Source organism: Schistocerca serialis, chromosome 9 (assembly GCF_023864345.2).
Source record: "Schistocerca serialis cubense isolate TAMUIC-IGC-003099 chromosome 9, iqSchSeri2.2, whole genome shotgun sequence".
In the NCBI taxonomy this organism is placed as follows: domain Eukaryota; kingdom Metazoa; phylum Arthropoda; class Insecta; order Orthoptera; family Acrididae; genus Schistocerca; species Schistocerca serialis.
In genome coordinates this window covers 424,928,547-424,951,762 of record NC_064646.1, presented here as the reverse complement: position 1 = coordinate 424,951,762, position 23,216 = coordinate 424,928,547, and the positions used below count along the sequence as shown (strand labels likewise).

General features: G+C 39.8%; 1 protein-coding gene across 1 annotated transcript in view; it reads left to right on the top strand.

Moving 5' to 3' along the window:
* Positions 1-23,216, top strand: part of LOC126419102 (uncharacterized) — a 152,099-nt gene that overhangs the window by 13,538 nt on the left and 115,345 nt on the right. The window contains exon 2 of the mRNA XM_050086199.1: positions 5,734-5,872. The gene's annotated coding sequence lies outside the window, so the exon portion shown is untranslated. The remainder of the gene's footprint in view (positions 1-5,733; positions 5,873-23,216) is intronic.

Sequence of the window (23,216 nt, the reverse complement as noted above, 5' to 3'; positions counted from 1 at the left end):
TTTGGTCATTTGCCAAATAGTATTAGAAGTCTGACAGATAGCAAACCAACTTTTAAAAGCAAATTAAAAGAATTTCTGAATGACAGCTCCTTCTAATCAATAGATGAAGTCTTTGATATGAAGTAGCAGCTGTAAAAAAAAAAAAAAAAATAAAATAAAATAAAAATAAAAAATTAATTAATATTTTGTGTAATGAAAACTTATGTTAAAGTGACACGTTCTACATTATTACGAAATGTCGTATTCATGGTCTATTTTGGAACAGGAATTTATTTATGTATGTAAATGATTTGAGAGCGAAAGTAATGCTTTGAGATGACTGTTAGAAACTCACCTGGAAAAAGGATAGATAATACGTGTGATATCTGTTATCTAATGTCAATCGGAATCTGGAATTTCACGGTCAACGCCACTTGTTATGTCATACACGATAGAGAGAATGTGGTTCTTCGCATTTGATTGAATTCCGTTATGTCATATGTGCACAGTCAAGCACCGAAAACACATGAGCTGCAGTGGAGCTATACGAAATACACACTTTTGTTGAAAGGCTTGGTGCGTCTCCAATTGTAAAATGGGTGTGCTAACTACCTTCACGAGCGAGTGTACAACAATTCAAAGTTTCATTGTAGTCGGATGAGAGGTATAGGAACGAATACCGCACAAATAAAGATAGGTTTATAGGCGTCCTCTAACACGCTTTTTACTTAAACCATTAATTAACATGTACAGTGTATAGCAATGAAAACATGACTGTTTACTTGCACTACGAATGTTCAGTTCACGATCTTAAATCATATAACGTATCTTGTTTCCAGTGGATACCAAATTAGACATCGTGATAGTTAACTAAAACTTTTTACGCCTTTTTGAAACAGTAAGACAAACAGATTGAGCCCACTAATCTTTCCACACAGTCACGAGTTAATGACCACTACGAATAGCTGCTCAGAGATTAGCTGCAAGTAGGTGATGTGCTATCAAAAATATGGGATATTATAGCAGTACAGCTTGCTCTCTCAAAGACGAGATATGGCTAAGTATTCAGAGTGATTCCATAATTTCCTAGAATTAACATTGTAGAGAGGTTCCAGAAATTTATTTCTGTCCCTCACATTTCATAAATGTAATAGTTATCTGGATACCCTAGAAATGACATGACAATAATATTACAGTTTTTGATCACTCACTGCAACTATTCCACGTAGAGACACTGGATTTAATCGAGCTGTAGAAGTCGTCCATGACTTAGCGAGCTTATGCTATGGCATTTGTTGTGGTAGTCAATAATTTCGACTGCATTAGTCTTCTGTCTCTCAGCCCTAATTGATTTCTCCTCAGAACTATTTGGGGGAACTTCACTGCCGCTTAACAGCACAGGTCTTTAGCTATTCCAATAGAACTAGAGCACTAAGGAGCTTTATGTTAAGGGAAATGGTCCGCAGCCCAAAAGTTTGTTTCAGCTGTATTACACATGGACCTATTGGGTATAATATACAGGGTGTTACAAAAAGGTACGGCCAAACTTTCAGGAAACATTCCTCACACACAAAGAAAGAAAATATGTTATGTGGACATGTGTCAGGAAACGCTTACTTTCCATGTTAGAGCTCATTTTATTACTTCTCTTCAAATCACATTAATCATGGAATGGAAACACACAGCAACAGAACGTACCAGCGTGACTTCAAAAACTTTGTTACAGGAAATGTTCAAAATGTCCTCCGTTAGCGAGGATACATGCATCCACCCTCCGTCGCATGGAATCCCTGATGCGCTGATGCAGCCCTGGAGAATGGCGTATTGTATCACAGCCGTCCACAATACGAGCACGAAGAGTCTCTACATTTGGTACCGTGGTTGCGTAGACAAGAGCTTTCAAATGCCCCCATAAATGAAAGTCAAGAGGGTTGAGGTCAGGAGAGCGTGGAGTCCATGGAATTGGTCCGCCTCTAACAATCCATCGGTCACCGAATCTGTTGTTGAGAAGCGTACGAACACTTTGACTGAAATGCGCGGGAGCTCCATCGTGCATGAACCACATGTTGTGTCGTACTTGTAAAGGCACATGTTCTAGCAGGACAGATAGAGTATCCCGTATGAAATCATGATAACGTGCTCCAATGAGCGTAGGTGGAAGAACATGGGGCCCAATCAAGACATCACCAACAATGCCCCCCCAAACGTTCACACAAAATCTGTGTTAATGACGTGATTGCACAACTGCGTGCGGATTCTCGTCAGCCCACACATGTTGATTGTGAAAATTTACAATTTGATCACGTTGGAATGAAGCCTCATCCGTAAAGAGAACATTTGCACTGAGATGAGGATGACACATTGTTGGATGAACCATTCGCAGAAGTGTACCCGTGGAGGCCAATCAACTGCTGATAGTGCCTGCACACGCTGTACATGGTACGGAAACAACTGGTTGTACTGTACTGTACTGTACTGCTAGTACTGTAGAGCAATGAGTCGTATGTCAACACAAGTACCGAAGTCAACATTACTTTCCTTCAATTGGGCCAACTAGCGGTGAATCGAGGTCGTACAGTACATACTGACGAAACTAAAATGAGCTCTAACATGGAAATTAAGCGTTTCTGGACACATGTCCACATAACATCTTTTCTTTATTTGTGTGTGAGGAATGTTTCCTGAAAGTTTGGCAGTACCTTTTTGTAACACCCTGTATGTCCTTGCTATTCCTCTCTAAAAACTTAATTAGTCTACACGTCCAGTTACAGAGTGGCGTAAGATACATTGTGGACTTCGAACCACGGTGCAACATACAAGGGTTGGGCAAAAATATGGGAATACAGCTGAATGTATGCCCGAACATAAATGCAGATGCTATTCAAGCCTGCTGGTGGCGCTGTTGTATTTGACTGCTAACGACACCTATGCAATGTCCTCAGTACGTTGCAAGTGTCAGTCGCGGTCAGCAGAGCATTCTATGTACTTGTGAGTGCATCATGTCAGAGCTAAGTTAATTCGAACGTGGGAAAATTGTTGGTGCTTCTGTAACCAAGTTAGCCAAAGTGTTTGCTTTTTCAAGAGGCACGCTAAGGAAGTTTTACGAGATGTGATTGAAAAGTTTTAGGAATGGGCTTGTAATTGTACAATGGTGGTACTTACATGCTACTGTGATGCATTTCCTTCAAAATAGTTCCCTTCTTAGTGAACACTCCGACTCCAACGATGTTTCCACTTTTGGAAACATTCCTGGAATTTTTTTTCCTGAAGTGTGTTAAGGACACTCTCCGTACTTGCCTGGATGTCTTCAGTCGAGTCGAATCGCTTCCCTTTCGGTGAAAATTTCAGTTTAGGAAACAGGTAGAAGTCCGCAGGGGCCAAATCAGGGAAATATGGCGGCTGTGGAAGCACAGTAGTTTTGTATTTCGTCAAAATTTCAACTACGGAGAAGGCATGACGATCCGGAGCAGTGTCATGGCGTAGCACCCAACTCCTGTCTTTCCACAATGCAGGCCTTTTCTTCCACACCTTTTTGCACAAACGATCGAGAACACATTTGTAGTATTCCCGGTTAATTGCCTGCCCTCCAGGGGTAAATTCATATGCACAGTACCGGTAGAATCGAAAAAAAAAATCACAAGCATTGACTTCACCTTCGACCGACTTTGCCATGTTTTTTTCGGTCATGGTGAACCTTGGGTCTTCCCCCGCGAAGACTGCATTTTGGTTTCAGGATGATATCTATATACCCACGATTCGTCACCTGTAATTAACAAATCTGGGTCATTTTTAGTCCGATTAATCAGATCTTGGCACTCTTCAAGTCGGTATTGTCTTTGGTCACTTGGCAACACTTCCAGAACGAATTTTGCGCACACTCGATGCATGTTCAGATCTTCAGTTAAAATTGACTGAGTTAAAATTAAGTTCATCAGCCATCTCCTTAATTGCAAGTCTACGATCAGAGGGCACTAAGTTGCGAAGTTTCACAACATTTTCATTCGTTTTTCATGTGGAAGGACGGCAGGACTGTGGTTCATCTTCAAATGACTCGTGGCCATTTTTAAATCTGTTGAACCAGACAAAAACATTTTGCTGGCTCATACAATTATCTCCAAAAGCTGTTTTTAATAGTTCGTCAGTCTCAGAAGCTGATTTCCCGGTTTTAAAACAAAATTTCACACAAATTCGTTGCTCCTACTTTATGTCCATTTTGACGCGGAGGAATCCGGCAATAAGCCCTAACAGACCCGCACTCAACCAGCTGCCACAACGAACAGAATAAAGGAAACGCTGTTTCCTGTCAGAGGGCGTTCAAGGGCAAGGCAATGACTCACTACCCACCCTCGGTGTACCTGCCCGCCAAACCAGTATGCAGTAGAGGATCCATTCTTAAAACTTTTCAATCACACCTTGTATAACACATGCAAAAAAGCGGAGAAACGGAACCCACTAAGCCGCAAAATGAACGTACATGTGCGTAGAGTGGTCGTGACAGACTATCACTGAAGAGGATTGTAATGAAAAGTAAGAGGACGGCAGCTGCCAAAGTCATTGCAGAGCTGAATATCGCACTCGCGATCCTTGTCAGCACCAAAACAGCGTGAAGGGTGCTCCAAAAGTGAGTAGCTGTTGGACATGCTGGAATTCCAATACTGCAACTTCTGGCCATGTTTCCATCCCAAGAGTGAAACATGGTAGAGGTTCGGTGATGATTTGGACAGCCATATAGAGGTATTCCATGGGCCCCGTGGCGTCATGGCATCACTGCCAAGGATTATGTGACCACTTTGGTTGATCAGGTCCATCGCACGGCACAATATTTTTTCCTCAATGGTGATGCTGTGTTCCAAGACGGCAGGGGCCTGTCCACACAGATCTTGCCGTCCAGATGAATCATCGCATCTCACCTGCCCTCCACAGTCGTCAGATCTCAATATTACTGAGCCTTTGTATACTTTGGAGGGAAGGGTGCATGATCATTGTCCATCTCCATCATCGTCACCTCAACATTTTACAATTTTGCAGGCAGTATGATATAAGATTCTCTTGAAAACCATACAAGATCTGTATTAATCCATTCCTTGACGACGGGGAACTGTTTTGAATGCCATTGGTTTCCCTACACTATATTAAGCATGGTAATGTGGTGTGTTAATGATCTTTCCATATTTTCTTCTACGCCCTGTACTATGTACCATGTTCAGATTTATAAGATTATTATGATTAAATTATTGATAAGGGAGATAAAATTCTGTTTAGGGATGAAACTTAGAATCTTTACGTTTGTAGTCTGATCCTAACCACTCAGTAACTTAAAATTGACGCAAGTTTTATTACACGACATTTGAGTAAAGCTGTTTCTTCTCCAAGCGGCTAGTCATGGAGGAGTCTTTACGTAACTACAGAGATACTTGAGCAACTTCGTTACTTAAATTATAATTACATTTTTGGGAGACTAAAATTAATGCTTGCCGGGGCTTCAAATCCAGGCATTGCATTCAACTCTCTATGAAATCGGGTAAACCAGAAGCATCAGTTGTAAACGTCAGTTTGTAAAGTTACACAATGCACTTAGATACACCACTGTCAAGTACACTGGGATATTATTTGCAACTCCGCTGTGTTTCAAAATTCGATTATTATTATTCTCAATGAAAAACATTTGCTTAACAGTAGAAGTGTTTTTCTTGGCTACATTTTTACTTGCCCTAGGTAATGTTAACATCCTTAACATACCTGATTCTTTTACAGGAAGCAAGAACGCGTATCACATTATTGCAAGAAACTTCTGGCTTGCATACCATACGCCACATGTGATCATAGTGCAGCTTCACCCATCTCCATGCGAGAACTGGACCGAACCACATGTTTGGATACATTATCCTTACAGGTAAGAACCAAGGGCGTTTTTTTTTAGTGTCTCGTATTGCTGCAGGATATTACGTCAGCCTAAGGATAAAAGGACATGCACGGCATAACGACCATAGATACAATACACACGACAATTAAAGTCAAAAATTTCAGTTTAAAAATATTAACTATGGGCAGTTCTGGTTCTTTCAAAATTATACATTGTGTTTTGGAGCAGGAAAACGTTATGATAATACTTTGTTGCTTGTCTGGTTGAATCAGAGCTGTCGAAGATTGTTAGACGTACTTAAATAATATCTACCCTCGCTGCAGAAGTTCTGAGGTTGTACAGGGCGTTCCGGAAAGAATCATCGATTTTAAAAAATCATCACTATTATATTATTTGAGCTTTGTGCGTGAACAACGCACTGTTGGAAAGAGCAAACTGTAAGAGTTTTACACGGTTCCCGCTAGATAGTAGCAGAGTGCGCCAAATGATGTCGGGACAACAGAAAGCGCCACGTCTCGCGCAATGTTGGTCAGTAATATCTGTTCAGAGTGACTTTCATACTAAGTATAGTGTAGATCCTCTTACAGCACTGATCATTAAACAATGGCATGAACAATTCCGAGAAACAGGTTGTTTGTGTAAAGGCAAAGGCCAGGGACACAGAGGTCGAACGCATCCGCCATAGCTAGGGTGACCACACGTCCGGATTAATGCGGACATGTTCTCCTTTTTAGCTCCTTGTCCGGAGTCCAGGCGGGTTTTTACAGTGTCCGGCTTATTCGCATAGTTGATTGTAATACAGTTAAATTAACAATTCGCCCCGTTCTATTGCTCTTTTCTTAAATACTTTAACTATTGGCACAACCTTCATGATAAACATGCACGAAGGTGGTGTTAGTAGGTGGCACCAGGATCGTCGATGTTATCATTGATCAACCTATAAGTGAATGCAAGTATCAATTATTTAAAATTTTCGTAAGAAATATTGTTCTGGGAATCATCAACTGACCACCACTAACAATTAACTACTAGTTTTACCGGTAATTCCCGGCAGTCACGTGACTTGTCCAAAGCTGATGGGTGGTATCCTCACCTGCAGTTGACCCGTTTGATGTGTCCTCTTTTTTCTTCCTTTGTCCTCCTTTTTGAAGTAGTTTGTCCTCCTTTTTAAACAATTGCATCTTGTCACCCTAGCAATAGCTCCACAAGGAGCCCGCAGAAATCCATTCGACTTGCAGCTCGATAGCTCAACACGCCCCCGATGTCTGTTTGGCGTGTGTTGCGTCGACGTTTACACATGGAACCATACAAAATACAGCTACTGCAGTCTCTTCGTGAAGGAGAGAAACAGTAATGTGTGGAGTTATGTAATTTTGTTCTTGACATACTGGAGGATGACAATAGTGTTTAGTGACAAGGAAACACTCCATTTAAATGGAAGGGTGAAGTATGATGATGTGAGAATAGCGGGTAGGGAACAACCACATTAAATTGCACAACATGGGAGGGGCTCTCCAAAATTTAATATGTTTTGTGCAGTTTCACAGGAAAATGTGTATGGTCCGTATTTCTTTTGCTGAGAACGCTGTTATAGGAAACACATATCTCAGCATGCTTTAGAACTTTCTTTTCCCACAATTGAAGACTGATATGAACGACTTTATTTACCAACACGATGGGGCATGGCCACACGGGCACCTGGAAGTCCGGGAATTTTTAAATCAGAGGATTACTGAGTGATGGATTGGTCACACTGGACCAAATGATTCAGCGTTAGGTTACTGGCCTCCAAGGTCACCAGATCTGACTGTAAGTGGTCATTTCTTGTGGAGGTTTGTAAAAGACTGTTTATGTGCTTCCGTTACTAACAACAATGAATGAACTGAGGCATCACATAACAGCAGCTGTGGAGGCTGTAACTCAAGACATGCTCGTTGCAGAGTGGGAACAATTTGAATACCGCATTGACATATGATGTGCATCTCAAGAGGGCATATTGAACATCTATGAAAAGGTATGAAGAAAACTTTTTGAGTTTTCCGTTCATCAAAAAACAAAGTTCATTGTATATGTTTATTAGTTTCAGAAATATAGAGGTGGTACATTGGATGATTCTTTTTGCTACACCACGTACTTTGGACATTTGGTTGTGAGGATTTTGCTTAACAAAAAGCTTTGATACATCTTATTTTCTTATTTATAGATGTTCATTTATTTGTACAAACCAAACTGAACTCAACTGTTTTTCCACTGACTCATACTGCCACTCCCACATTGACTCTAACATCTAATAATAATGTGCTGTTGCATCTGATGTTGCCAATATACAGGATGTCAACACGGATTCCCTATTTCAAATGTGGCCACTCGGGGTAGCCATGCGGATTGAGGCACCTTGCAGCGTTCACGCTGCTCACCCCGTTGGAGGTTGGAGTCTTCCTTCGGGCATGGGTGTGTGTGTTCTCAGTAGCATAAGTTACTTTAAGTTAGATTAAGTAGTGTGTAAGCCTAGGAACCAATGACTTCTGCAGTTTAGCCCCGTGGAAATTTACCACAAATACCCAAATTTCCATTACAATGGATTAAAACTCTGGCTACAAAAGTACACTTTGTGCCTTATCCTGAACTGACGCCGTTTCTGCTTCTATGGACAACAATTCAACAACGGAAGTGCACCAGATGTTGAAAAAATTTACACGGCAATTTTAAGTCCTTCTCCACCCAACAGGCAAATCAGACCTGAAACGAAGACAGATTTACTATTTTTCAATTGCCTCACAAAATAGAGAATTTAGTTGTAGATGCCATGTATTTCGACAATGTAAACAATATTAGAGATTATTAAAAGCAGTATTTTGAACAACTTACAAAAATATAAAATAAAATAAAACATGAACACAGTCATTTAATCATCACAGTACAAAAAGCAGAAAGCATAAATGTATGTTTCACATTTTTTTGTAAAAATAGCCTTTCAGTATTAAATTTTACATGGCAAATATTTTTAACATTTAATTTTACAGTATCTATTTTTTCATTAGAATTAAATAAATGTTTAATTAGCCTACAATTGTGGTGTCCCATTCATCAATTTTAATTACCAGTAATTTATGCAAAGTACACCATTCAATTTATATTTAAAATTAGTAACCAACACATTTAATTTCATGAACAATTAGAGTTGAACAAAATTCTATTAAAGTATTTCCTACATTGTTTCAAATGCCAGTAAACTTCAATTAGTGTAAACCGGAAATCAAGCTCTGGCTATAAATATATGTAATCACACAATAAAAGTACAGTGAATCAGCTGTTTATTAATCAGATATATCATATACTACAATAGATGAATTTTGGTCTGTTGTGTTAGACTGGAAGCAACTACTTGTCGATAATTGAGGTAAGCTGTCCGATGAAAGCCATCACTGCATTGATGCTAGAGGAGAGGTCAATCCAGAGATGACTCATTCTTACAAATCCTTCAGTCCTCCTTCTTAAACATTCACAAAAACTTATAAACTCAGTTGGATGTCTTCTGATTTGGCCATATGCATGGGACTCACATTCTTGTTAAGTTTTCACACTGTTGATGTCTGTGGAATATAACAATGTTTTATATGTCTTCATTCCCAGAAGTCAAGTGGTGAAGGTCACATGGACGAGGAGGACATACTACTTTACCTCATCGACCAACGTATCGCTCATTAAACATTTGTTTTATGTAATCTTGCATAGGTGGAGAAATAGGGTGAGGAGGGTTTGCCCTATCCTAAGAGGCAATTGGAAGTGCTTTATCTGTCAATAATATCACAGCCAGAAGTTAAGTACATACACTGTATGATCAAAAGTATCCAGACACCTGGCTGAGAATGATTTACAAGCTCGTGGCACCCTCCGTCGGTAATGCTCGAATTCAGTATGGTGTTGGACCACCCTTAGCCTTGATGACAGCTTCCACTCTCGTAACATATGTTCAATCAAGTGCTGGAAGCTTTTTTGTTGCATGGCAGTCCATTCTTCACAGAGTGCTGCACTGAGGAGAGGTATCGATGCCAATCAGCGAGGCCTGGCACGAAGTCGGCGTTCGGAAACATCCCAAAGGTGTTCTATAGGATTCAGATCACGACTCTGTGCAGGCCATTCCCTTACAGGCATGTTACTGTCATGTAACCACTCTGCCACAGGCCGTGCATTATGAACATGGAACATGGGCTTGATCATATTAGAAGATGCAATCGCCATCCCCGAATTACTCTTCACCAGTGGAAAGCAAGAAGGTACTCAAAACATCAATGTAGGCCAGGGCTATGATGATGCTACGCCAAATAACAAGGGGTGCAAGCCCCCTCCATGGAAAACACTATCGCACCATAACACCACTGCCTTCAAATTTTACTGTTGGCACTATACGTGCTGCCATCCGATGGCCACATTGTGTACTGTGATTTGTCACTCCACACAACAGTCCACTCCACACAACAGTCGTCTGATGTTTATGCTCCTTACACCAAGCAAGGCATCGTCTGGCATAAGCGTGATGTGTGGCTTATGAGCAGCTGCTCAACCATGAAATCCAAGTTTTCTCACCTCCTGCCGAGCTACCATAGTACTTGCAGTGGATCATGACGCAGTTTGGAATTCCTGTGTGTTGGTCTGAATAGATGTTTGCTTATTACAAGCCGGTTGCTGTGACCGAGCAGTTTTAGGCGCTTCAGCCCATAACTGCACTGCTGCTATGGTCGCATGTTCGAATCCTGCCTCGGGCATGAATGTGTGTGACATCCTTACGTTAGTTAGGTTTAAGTAGTTCTAAGTCTATGGGACTGATGACCTCAGATGTTAAGTCCCATAGTGCTTAGAGCCATTGGAACCATTTTTGAGCCTATCACACATTAGGACCCTCTTCAACTGTTGGTGGTCTCTGTCAGTCAACAGACGAGGTAGGGCAGTACACTTTTGTGCTGTACGTGTCCCTTCACGTTCTCACTTCACTATCACATCGGAAACAGACGTATCAGACAAATGACAGCCAATCACCTGACCACGTTCGAAGTCCATGAGTTCCGCAGAGCACTCCCTTCTGCTCTCTCATGATGTCTAATGACTACTGAGGTTGGTGATATGGAGTAACCGGCAGTAGGTGGCAGCACCTAATATGAAAAACGTATGTTTTTGGGTCTGTGTGGATACTTTTTATTGCATGGTTTATGACTACTGAGGTCGCTGATATGGAGTAACTGGCAGTAGGTGCCAGCACCTAAAATGAAAAACATATGTTTTTGGGGCTGTCCGGATACTTTTTATTACATGGTTTATATAACCACAACCATTAAAGCATGAGGAATGGACATAAAGAAGAGAATAGCCAACACCACCCAGTATGGACTTATCTCAATAAAAGTAAAGTGGCCTATATCACAAACATTTGTTTCTCCACATTATATCACTTCATCCTTGTTTTAATTAGTACTATAGTAAGAAAATTGGAATTCCTTTTTAAAAAGTACTCAGAATACTTCACTGTTTTCGTTTCAGTTTCCAGGTATTTGTACACAGATAATTTGCACCAGACTTTCAAACTTCATTGTGAACTGTAGATAGGAATACCTTACATGAAAATTACTTTTAATTTCGTTTGCGGTTGTCAGTGGCACAACCCATCCTAAATTCTCTGTTGTTATTAAGCACAAGTCCAGTATGAGATAAGGACTCTGTCTGCATGAATTGTCTTAATCATAAGATTTCAAGAACCTTGAATATATGAGATTCTTAAAAACAAATAACCCAAGCTCCCATCACTTTGTGTTGACTATCAGGGAGAATTAAAACTCAACAAACGGCAAGAGCTCAGAGGGGTTATTTATGTAACAAACATAGGTAAATATATAAAAGTAAATACTTAGACAGTAAGGTACTTGTTCCATAGATCACACTCACAATAGATATAATGAAGTCAAACATGTATACAGAACAAACATGGTGTGGACAGCCATTAATTATGACTTCAGGTCATGGCTGGTAATGATTGAGGGAATACTGATGGCACAAAACAATGCTATGAGCATCCTTCACCTTAATGTCCTACCTTTCAAGTGACAGTGCCATAGTGCCATTTTTCTACACGACAATGGTTCACTAAACATGGCATGTGTGTCTACGAACTTTTTGCATGATGTTGACATACTCCCATGGCCCTGTTAGAGCATGTGTAGGACCATCCCGGAAATCAACTTCATCTCAGTGGCAGTATCCAGGATATCAAGGACCAGTTGCATCATTTATGGGACAACTTGCCTCAAAAGAGAATATAACGGGTTTCTCACACCCTTCCCAACCAAATCTGTGCATGCATCTATGGCAGAGGTTGTGCCACCTCATACTGATAAGTGGGCTCGTATTGTCAAGTTAATTGTAAATTTGACTTTGTAATGTAATCACTGAAATCACATCATATACCTCTCAACCTATGAAGTTTCATTTTCCACTGGTTGTTTCATGTTTTTATGCAAGTGAACAATACTTGTTCAGCTGCATGCTGACTAACTATTTGTATTCAAGAATTCCTCTGTGGTATAGAATGAGTTGTTAAGTGGAAACATCTTTAATACATACTTCAAAACGCTTCTGATATCTGTCAGACAATTTACTTACATGGTTAGAATGTCTAGGGGTTTTATAGCTGTGAATATCGCACCTTTCTGTTCCCAAGTTTGATTTATTGAGGGGTAATGCATATAATTTTTCCTTGTAGTGTTATATTTGGGAATATCTCATTCACAATCAAATTCTGATGGGTTGTTGATAATAATATCGTAAGTGAATAACTGTTCTATGAGGTTGTGATTAACACTCCCAGCCAATAAAATTAGATGTCTGCAAGATATATGTACCCTAACCCAACACATAACTCTAATTGCCTTTTTGTGCAATAGATATTTTTTGACTGTGTGATGAGTTATTGCAGAATATTATCCAACAAGGATTTAATGGATGAAGATATGCAAAATATCTTAACTTACTCAATTCTGTGTTCCCAAAGTTAGGTACTACTGTTTTCAAAAAAAATTTAAACGTTTTAGCATTTCTACCATATGGTTGTCCTACTTCCAGTTTTCATCACTATGCACATCTAAGAGTTGAACTTCCTACCCTGTTTATTATTTTTCGTTGATCTACTAACCAAGTAGAAGATGGGATACATTTGACAGTACAAAAGTGGATGAGCTGTGTTTGTTTATTGTTTAAAGCTAGCTGATTTGCTTTAAACCAGTCAGTAACTTTTTCAAAAATTTGGGTTGGGTTAGGTTGTTTGTGGGAAGAGACCAAACTGCAAGGTCATCAGTGTCATTAGATCAGAGAAGGACAGGGAAGGAAGTCGGCCATGCCCTTTCAAAGGAACCATCCTTGCACTTCCCTGGAGTGATGTAGGGAAATCACAGAAAACCTAAATTAGGATGTCCTGATGCAAGATTGAACCATCATCCTCCCACATGTGAGTCCAGTGTGCTAGCCACTGCGCCACCTCACTTGGTCAAAAATTTCATTTACTGTTTTCTCCATTGATGTTTCTTAGCTCTGATCATAACAAATCTTGTATAATCTGGAAACAGGACTAATTCTGGCTTATGATTAAAGTGAAACAGAAGATTAGAAGCATACAATAATAATAGTCACGGGACAATGATAGAACCCTGTGGAACAGCCATAGTAATTTCTCCAGTACGGAAGATGTGGTGTATCTCTTTGCGTTACTGTAACAGCCTAGGGTAGCTTCCTGCATTTTGTTTTTTGAATAAAATCTAAACCATGTATGTACTGAACTACATATTGCACAATACTTAGTTCTCTAAGAGAATACTGTAGTTGACAGAACCAGATGGCTTCGATAAGTCACAGAATATTCCAACTAAAAATATTTTGTCGTTTTAAGACTTTATTAATTGGTCAGCAAATGTGTAAATAGCTGACTTAGTAGAATGTGATGCTATTGAAATCCAAAGTGTAAATGGCTAAATATATTACTACCACGCAGGTGCATGACAATTTTAGAAAATGATGTGAGGACTGACAATGGGCGGTAGCTATTGACATTAGTGGAATCATATTTCATTGTGTTTCTGAAAACCCTCTGAATTAATGATGCATTATGGAAGAGACTAAGAACATCACATACTACAAGGCCACAACATTTTAGTGTCTTATTGGAAATATTAGCCACTGCTAACAGTCATGATGAACTTCCTTATTTCAACTGCAAAAATGAGACTAATTTTTATTTCACTAAATATCCTCTGCATTGAGTATTTGAGCTACTGTCTTGCTTTTATCTTCTGAACTGTTTGCACCAATTCTCTCACATATTTTTGAAACTTAATTACAAGAAATATCTGCTACACATGAACTGTCTTTTACAATTCTTTTATTCTCATTAACACAACTAGTGTCATCTTTGTCATCTTCTATGGATTCTTTCTCTGTCTCCCTTTAACAATATTCCATACTGAGTTTATTTATTTTATAGTATAGTCAGACATTTTCAGACAAGATTTGGATACTCCTGGATTTTTATGAATTTTCTTTATATGTTATAGTATTGTTCATAATATGAGACTGTTTATGGAATTTTACTTCTTCTGACTATTTTGTAAAAGTATGTTTTTTTGTTGTGAAGAGACTCTGATACCCATAGTGACCCAATGTTTCTTTAATGGCTTCCCATTAGTAGATTTAATTACTTTTTTCCAAGGGCTACTTTTCAGAAGTGGATACAAAATCATTAAGAAATATATTGAATCGAGAGTTATTATTAGGCTCTTAGTAAAGTTTAGCACAGTCATCATTATTAAGCTCGCTTTAAAATTGTCGCTAGTTGTGCCATTAGTCAACCTTACTGTTTTCTTAGAGTGTTTCTTAACTGGAACAGAAGACGGTACTGCCAGAAGGTTGTTTTCAGAATGGCGAAAGGAGACAAAAAACATTTGTGTTGGTAAAAAATAAGACTCTCATGTGCATCTACAACTTTTTATTAAATGTCTTATTGTGTTACATATTAGTTCTCAATTTGCGATCTGTTACAAAAAAGAAATTACAGTAAGATGAGCACACCTAAATTTGAGCTATAGGGTACTTAAAAAGGGAAATAAATTAAAATGTTTTATCTTACTGTTTGTAAAATTGTCCAAAGCTTTGAAAGGTTTTCATTGTACATCCCTCCTCTCTCTCTCTTTCCTTGCTGTTGGCGTCCATAGGGAAATCACATCCACGAATCCGCCAAGATTCCAAATACTTTGAAGATTCAAAATGGGTCAGTGGTGGGCCATTCAACTTCACAAGAAGTAAGAGAAACAGTTTTTGTTAACAGAGAGGCTGTACCATCAGGAATAATCAGATTCATTTGGGAAAATGCACTTTCACATTCGCTAGATGATGCAGGAATTGTTTTCCTGGTATATGTGAATGGAAGCAAATTTGGGGGGGTACTTCATTTTGTTCTCACAATTTCCATCAAAATTCTCCCAACTGTCAAAGACAGTCTCATGGAATACTTTTATTATATCTCATTTGTTCAACTGAAAGCAAACTGCAAGTGACTCATCATCTTTTTCCCGAAATCCATGGTCTTTGGACCAAGTGCTTGTGACAGCTATATGGACTGAATTGACCAAAGGTGCATCTTCTCCACTCACCATTCTCTTTTCAGTCGCTTGTGAAAGGTTGCCATGAAAGTTTACATGATTAATGGCCAGCTGTTTAGTTCATGTACATAATATACAGGGTGATTCAAAAAGAATACCACAACTTTAAAAATGTGTATTTAATGAAAGAAACATAATATAACCTTCTGTTATACATCATTACAAAGAGTATTTAAAAAGGTTTTTTTTCACTCAAAAACAAGTTCAGAGATGTTCAATATGGCCCCCTCCAGACACTCGAGCAATATCAACCCGATACTCCAACTCGTTCCACACTCTCTGTAGCATATCAGGCGTAACAGTTTGGATAGCTGCTGTTATTTCTCGTTTCAAATCATCTATGGTGGCTGGGAGAGGTGGCCGAAACACCATATCCTTAACATACCCTCATAAGAAAAAATCGCAGGGGGTAAGATCAGGGCTTCTTGGAGGCCAGTGATGAACTGCTCTGTCACGGGCTGCCTGGTGGCCGATCCATCGCCTCGAGTAGTTGACGTTCAGGTAGTTACGGACAGATAAGTGTCAATGTGGTGGCGCTCCATCCTGCTGAAATATGAATTGTTGTGCTTCTTGTTCGAGCTGAGGGAACAGCCAATTCTCTAACATCTCCAGATACTGTAGTCCAGTTACAATAGCACCTTCGAAGAAAAAGGGACCAAAAACTTTATTGGCTGAAATGGCACAGAAAACGTTCACCTTAGGTGAGTCACGTTCATACTGAGTTGTTTCCCGCGGATTCTCAGTGCCCCATATACAGACATTGTGACGGTTGACTTTCCCGTTAGTGTGGAAAGTTGCTTCATCACTAAACACAATCTTTGAAACGAAAGATTCATCTGTTTCCATTTGAGCAAGGATAAAACCACAGAAATCGATTCTTTTAATCTTATCAGCTGCAGACAGTGCTTGAACCAATTTCAGATGATAAGGTTTCATAACTAACCTTTTTCGTAGGACTCTCCATACAGTTGATTGTGGAATTTGCAGCTCTCTGCTAGCTCTGCGAGTCGATTTTCCTGGGCTGCGAACAAATGCTTGCTGGATGCGTGCTACATTTTCATCATTTGTTCTCGGCCGTCCAGAACTTTTCCCTTTGCACAAGCACCCATTCTCTGTAAACTATTTATACCAACGTTTAATACACCACCTGTCAGGAGGTTTAACACCATACTTCATTCGAAATGCATGCTGAACAACTGTCGTCGATTCACTTCTGCCGTACTCAATAACACAAAAAGCTTTCTGTTGAGCAGTCGCCATCTTAGCATCAACTGACGCTGACGCCTAGTCAACAGCGCCTCAAGCGAACAAATGTACAACTAAATGAAACTTTATAGCTCCCTTAATTCACCGACAGATAGTGCTTAGCTCTGCCTTTTGTTGTTGCAGAGTTTTAAATTCCTAAAGTTGTGGAATTCTTTTTGAATCACCCTGTACAATCTAGTCTCACGCCGAGGATGCATAGTTATACATGGCTTCAGAGTAACAAAAGTTCCTCTCATACCACATCTCAAAACCTTTGGTCCTGATTTATTTGTGTCATATGTACCGATATGGAGTACCGGTGGACACCGTCACAAACCAGATACTGGTTGTCACCCTTCTACACTACAAAAATCATCAGACACAGTGCAAGGATCTAAAACCTATAAAAAGGCAAGGAAATTATATCATTTGTTGTGGAAGCAGGAAATTTGGACCCAATATAATTAGTTGTAGAGTTGACTGATTTAGTATACAGTACCAGGTCAAACTTGTATATGAAACTGCACTATAGTGACCAGACACAGTGAAAGGATCTCAAATGTATGACAAGTCAAGGAAATGGTCTCTTTTGTTATGGAAGCAGAGAATTTGGTCCCAATAAAATTAGTCACAGTTGATTGATTAAGTATACAATACAAGGTCAGATTTATTTATCAGCGCTGTGCAATAGTCACCTCAAGTATAAATAGCACACTTAATACAATATAATGACTGGAAGTTAGTATGAGAACGCTGTAGTACACCAAACCTGTTGCCATGAAGCTGCAGCGTAGAAAGTATATATAGCGTGTATTCCTTTTACAGAAGCAACATTACATGGAGTTTCATCGCCACAGACCATGTCCTCATATCCACAAGCCTTAGACACTGGTTTCATTAACCTGCAACAGTTGTTTGTTACACACTGGGAACAACATCAGTTCATCAGTTTAACAAGTAATATCCGAGCACCCCTAATGAGGTCAGGAGTGTCAGACTGCTACCGAAAGTATTAGAGAAACACCAGGCTATTACTTTAGAGCCTTATAAGGATGACTTTAGTGTCCCTTTTAAAACACCACTGACACATTGCAAAGATTGACCACTATTAAATTCAGCACCTTGTTTCCAAATCACAAATAGTACTTAGTATTTCACAAGAGAGAGACCGGGACAACAGCAGTTCCAAGAGACATCTTCAGTAAACTCTCGGTGGAGGCACAGTACAATCATACCTTAAATAAAACACCAGCTTCGCGCATGCTTACATTGCTACAAAATGCATCTATCACTTTTCCTTTCAAGCACTGACACTCTTGCAGTACCACTGTTTTCAGCAAGGCTCCAAACACACTGCCTGTTAGTGGGCAATTCTCTTGGCTTGCCATTCACGTCAGGCCCACCATGCTTCAGATTGCCCCACCCCAATCAACAACCATCTCTTTTGCGGCCAACCACAGCACCCGAAAACCTCCAGAGATTTTCAGCCTGAAGATAAGTCATTGCCTTTGATGTGACTATCAGTAAGTACCAACATTGTATACATTCAAAGATTAGATGAGATTAGATTCAGTTTTCTTTCCTTAGACCCAAAAAATGATATGATTCTCTTGGGTGTGGAACATGTCAGAAAATATAACATAAAAAAAAACATTTGAATATAATACTTTCTATCCTGATCATTTGTCAGGAGATTGTCAAAATAGGTGAATGCAACATAGTAAACTGGAACAGCTAATATTTACAGAATTAACACGCTGTCAGAATGAACTGTTATGCACTGTTAATAAATTTATCATACAAAAAATACCTAATCTTGACTATTGTCACCAAGTGCTGTCAAAAATGATATATAAAAGATATTTTTACTTAAGCTTGCCTAACAGTCTCTATTAAGATATTCATCTATGAAGTGAAAAGAGTTGCCTATTGAAAAGTCTTTCAGACTCTGTTTAAACCATGCTTTATCTGGAACAAAGTTTTTAATGGTGGCTTCCTCACCATATTTCTACTTATCACTAGTGTGATACCTCTAGCTGTGCAGAAGTGAGTATGTTGTCTTTTTAAAACTGAGGCTGAGACTGTTCACAGAAAATCAGTGAATGATATTTTTAACAACATTGTTTGCCATTTCTTCTGTGTCTGTGTGTATGCTTGGATTGATTACAATACTAGTATCATATGGAAAAAAACTAATTCTGCTTGTTGTATGTCAGTCAGAAATTGTTTACATTTATTGGTGCCCAAAATTAAAGCAATAAACTACTGTTTCCCTATCCTGTGCCTAACTCATGATATAATCATACAAAATATCAACAGATGTCAGTATGATCATCTTCTGCATGGAAGATGGCATTCTGATCAACAGACAGTCATGCTGATGATGACCCCAGGGCACCTATCAAATGGGACAGTGTTTGCTGGGTAATCCCATATCCACAGTTGCTATGTACACAGTCGCAGATGGCGCAGTATGGCACAGAGAAGATACCTACAGGCTCTCTGCAGTGGAGGTCCATAGGAAGAATGGAAGCAGGACAGTCGCACACTGGTGTGGCCCAGTGGCTTATTGTGAATCATTCTGTACTTTTTCAGATATGGCGACAGTTTATGGAGATTGAAACTGTATCCCAAAGATGAGGGCAGAGCTGACCACGTGTAGTATTAGAAAGAAAGAATCGTTATTTGGCTGTAAGGGCATGATGGTACTGCCTCAGTACTGCATGGCAACTGGCGTCTGACTCAGCAGTATCCACTGGATGTGTTGTAGCATGACAAGCAGTGTACAGAAGGCTTTGGCAGAGTGGCCTTTATTGTCAGAGACCTTCTGTATATGAACCTCTGATGCATTTTCACAGAAGGGAAAGTCTAGAGAGAAGCCGTCAACAAGCCAGCTAGACCGTCTAATGGTGGATCAATGTTTTCTTCACATATAAGCCCCAATATGGTCTGGGCAGTGATTCTCAATGGGTTCACATGTGCAAGGAATGTGGATCACGATTTTGGGACCAGACCATTGTGGAAAGAGACTGATATCGAGGATGATCCCTAAAGTGTGATCAGGTATTATGTTAACCATTCAGACACCTCTTCATGAAACTGTATTGTTAAATCAACAAGGTTTAACTGCTGTCAGGTATTGACGAGATCTTGGGACCTCCTGTGTAGTTGTTGATAGGTGCTGGATGATAATGCTCGATCTCATAGAGCGTGCGTGGTTGAGTGTTTCTTGGAAATGGAAGATATCGCCCCTATGGCACGATCTGCTTGCTCTCCCAATTTGAATCCCATAGAGCATGTTGGATGCACTAGGAACACAGATTGCATCATGTCGGCATCCACCAACCACTTTCCAAGACTTGCAAGCAGTGCTGCAGGAAGAATGGGTATTATTGCCACAAAATGAGATTGGTATTACCATTCACAGCTTGCTCTGCCATTTGTCAGGCCTGTATTGCTGCCAGAGGAGGTCATATCCCAAACTGAGGGAATTAATCAGTTGTGCGGAGGTGTGTGTAAATATATTAAGTTTGAAAAAACTGAAAAATTATTTTGTCTACCATTATGCATCTTGCAGTTGTCTAAGTTCTGAGTTATTTATTGATTATACAGTTTTGTGCAATATAAAAGCAACCTTGCAAAATTTATGTTTGTTGCTTTAATTTTGGACACCAGTGTATAGCCGGCCAGAGTGGCCATGCGGCTCTGGATGCTACAGTCTGGAGCCGAGCGACCGCTACGGTCGCAGGTTTGAATTCTGCCTCGGGCATGGATTTGTCCTTAGGTTCATTAGGTTTAATTAGTTCTAAGTTCCAGGCAACTGATGACCTCAGAAGTTCAGTCGCGTAGTGCTCAGAGCCATTTGAACCATTTGAAACAGCATATATGAGGAACAATAATGGACCTAAGACTGAGCCTTGGGGAACCCCATTTGTGATTTCTCCCCAGGCAGAGTTATGTCTCCAGACTACATTTTCTTCATTACTAAGTACAACTTGCTGCATTATTTTATTAGGTTGACATTATCTGTTGGTAAGTTGTATCATCAGTCTCATAAAACTTCAATTTATCTAGGAGAATACAGTGATTGATATGATCAAATGCCTTAGATAGGTTACAAGAAATACCAAACAGCACTTTTTTATTATTTAATGCTTGTCAAAATTGGTGACTTAACATGTAAATGGCATTCTCAGCACACCAACTGTTCTGAAACTCAAACGGTGATTTGCTGAGAATATAATTGTTACAATACATCGGCTTCTCATCAGTTATGGAAAATGATATCAGCAGTGAAACAGATCAGTAATTTCTGAAATCTCTCTTATTACTTTTGTTAGATGTGGTCTAAGAATGGCAGATTTCACTCTCTGTAGAGAAATGCCTTGAAATAGTGATGCATTAGATATTTGAGATAAGACCACACCAATTGTATGGGAATAAGTCTTTAGTACTCTATTGGAAACACCCTCAAAACCAGATGAGCTCTTATTTTTTAGAGAATGTGTATTTTTATTAATTTCTGAAGGAGTAGTTGGGGGTACATTCATATGTCTGAATTTCAAGAGAGCTATTTTTTCATCATACTGCCACAATTTTTCTTGTGAAGTGCTTGTCTCTATACTTTCTACTATATTTAAGAAATGATTATTAAATATATTTTCTACCTGTGTTTCATCATTTATAGTCCTTCCATTCAGTTCAATGGTGATGTTATCCTGTTCTGGTCTGGTTGTCCTGTCTCATTTCACTACATTCCATATAGCCCTAAGTCTGTTTTCAGAACTATGTATTTCTGACATATCTGTGTTCCTTGATTTTATGATAACCTTTCTTAGTTATTTTGAGTAATTTCTATAGTTTACAACAACTGCAGGATCTTTACTTGTTCTTTCCAACAGATGCAAATCCCTTTTTCTTTCACAAGATACATTAATCCCTTTAGTGATCCATGGTTTCTTACATGATGGTTTAATGTTCTGTCTGATCAGCTTATGCAGGAAGCAATTTTGAAATAATTATATGAAATTATCAAGGAATAGTTTAAATTTTACATTAGCAATTGGTTCAATATAAATTTCATCCCAGGTCATCCTTTCTAAAGTATTCTAAAAACCATTTGTCCTGGAGTCATTAATTGTTGTAACTGATTTCCACTGAGAGTGTCCACTGTCCATACTATAAGGCACTGTATTATTTATCCCAACTAACTGTTCATCATGATGAGAGTGAGCATTTGTTACTTGGTAAACAGTTATTTTCTTACTTTGAGCCTCACCACAGAAAATATTATCAATTAGGGTACTACTATCTTTATCCACTCAAGATAGAAAGTTAATTAATGAGATCAAATTCTATGATCCAAATAAAGTTTTTAGATCATTTTTCTTATCAGGATCCTTTAGAAAATCTACATTGAAGTCACCACAGACTATGAACTGCAAGTTGCTGTCTGACAGATAGCCCAGTAAGGAATCCAGATTCCTCAGAAGCAGTTCAAAATTCTACACACAATTACAACCAAAAGTGAACTACACTCCTGGATATTGAAATAAGAACACCGTGAATTCATTGTCCCAGGAAGGGGAAACTTTATTGACACATTCTTGGGGTCAGATACATCACATGATAACACTGACAGAACCACAGGCACATAGACACAGGCAACAGAGCATGCACAATGTCGGCACTAGTACAGTGTATATCCACCTTTCGCAGCAATGCAGGCTGCTATTCTCCCATGGAGACGATCGTAGAGATGCTGGATGTAGTCCTGTGGAACGGCTTGCCATGCCATTTCCACCTGGCGCCTCAGTTGGACCAGTGTTCGTGCTGGACGTGCAGACCGCGTGAGACGACGCTTCATCCAGTCCCAAACATGCTCAATGGGGGACAGATCCGGAGATCTTGCTGGCCAGGGTAGTTGACTTACACCTTCTAGAGCACGTTGGGTGGCACGGGATACATGCGGACGTGCATTGTCCTGTTGGAACAGCAAGTTCCCTTGCCGGTCTAGGAATGGTAGAACGATGGGTTCGATGACGGTTTGGATGTACCGTGCACTATTCAGTGTCCCCTCGACGATCACCAGTGGTGTACGGCCAGTGTAGGAGATCACTCCCCACACCATGATGCCGGGTGTTGGCCCTGTGTGCCTCGGTCGTATGCAGTCCTGATTGTGGCGCTCTCCTGCACGGCGCCAAACACGCATACGACCATCATTGGCACCAAGGCAGAAGCGACTCTCATCGCTGAAGACGACACGTCTCCATTCGTCCCTCCATTCACGCCTGTCGCGACACCACTGGAGGCGGGCTGCACGATGTTGGGGCGTGAGCGGAAGACGGCCTAACGGTGTGCGGGACCGTAGCCCAGCTTCATGGAGACGGTTGCGAATGGTCCTCGCCGATACCCCAGGAGCAACAGTGTCCCTA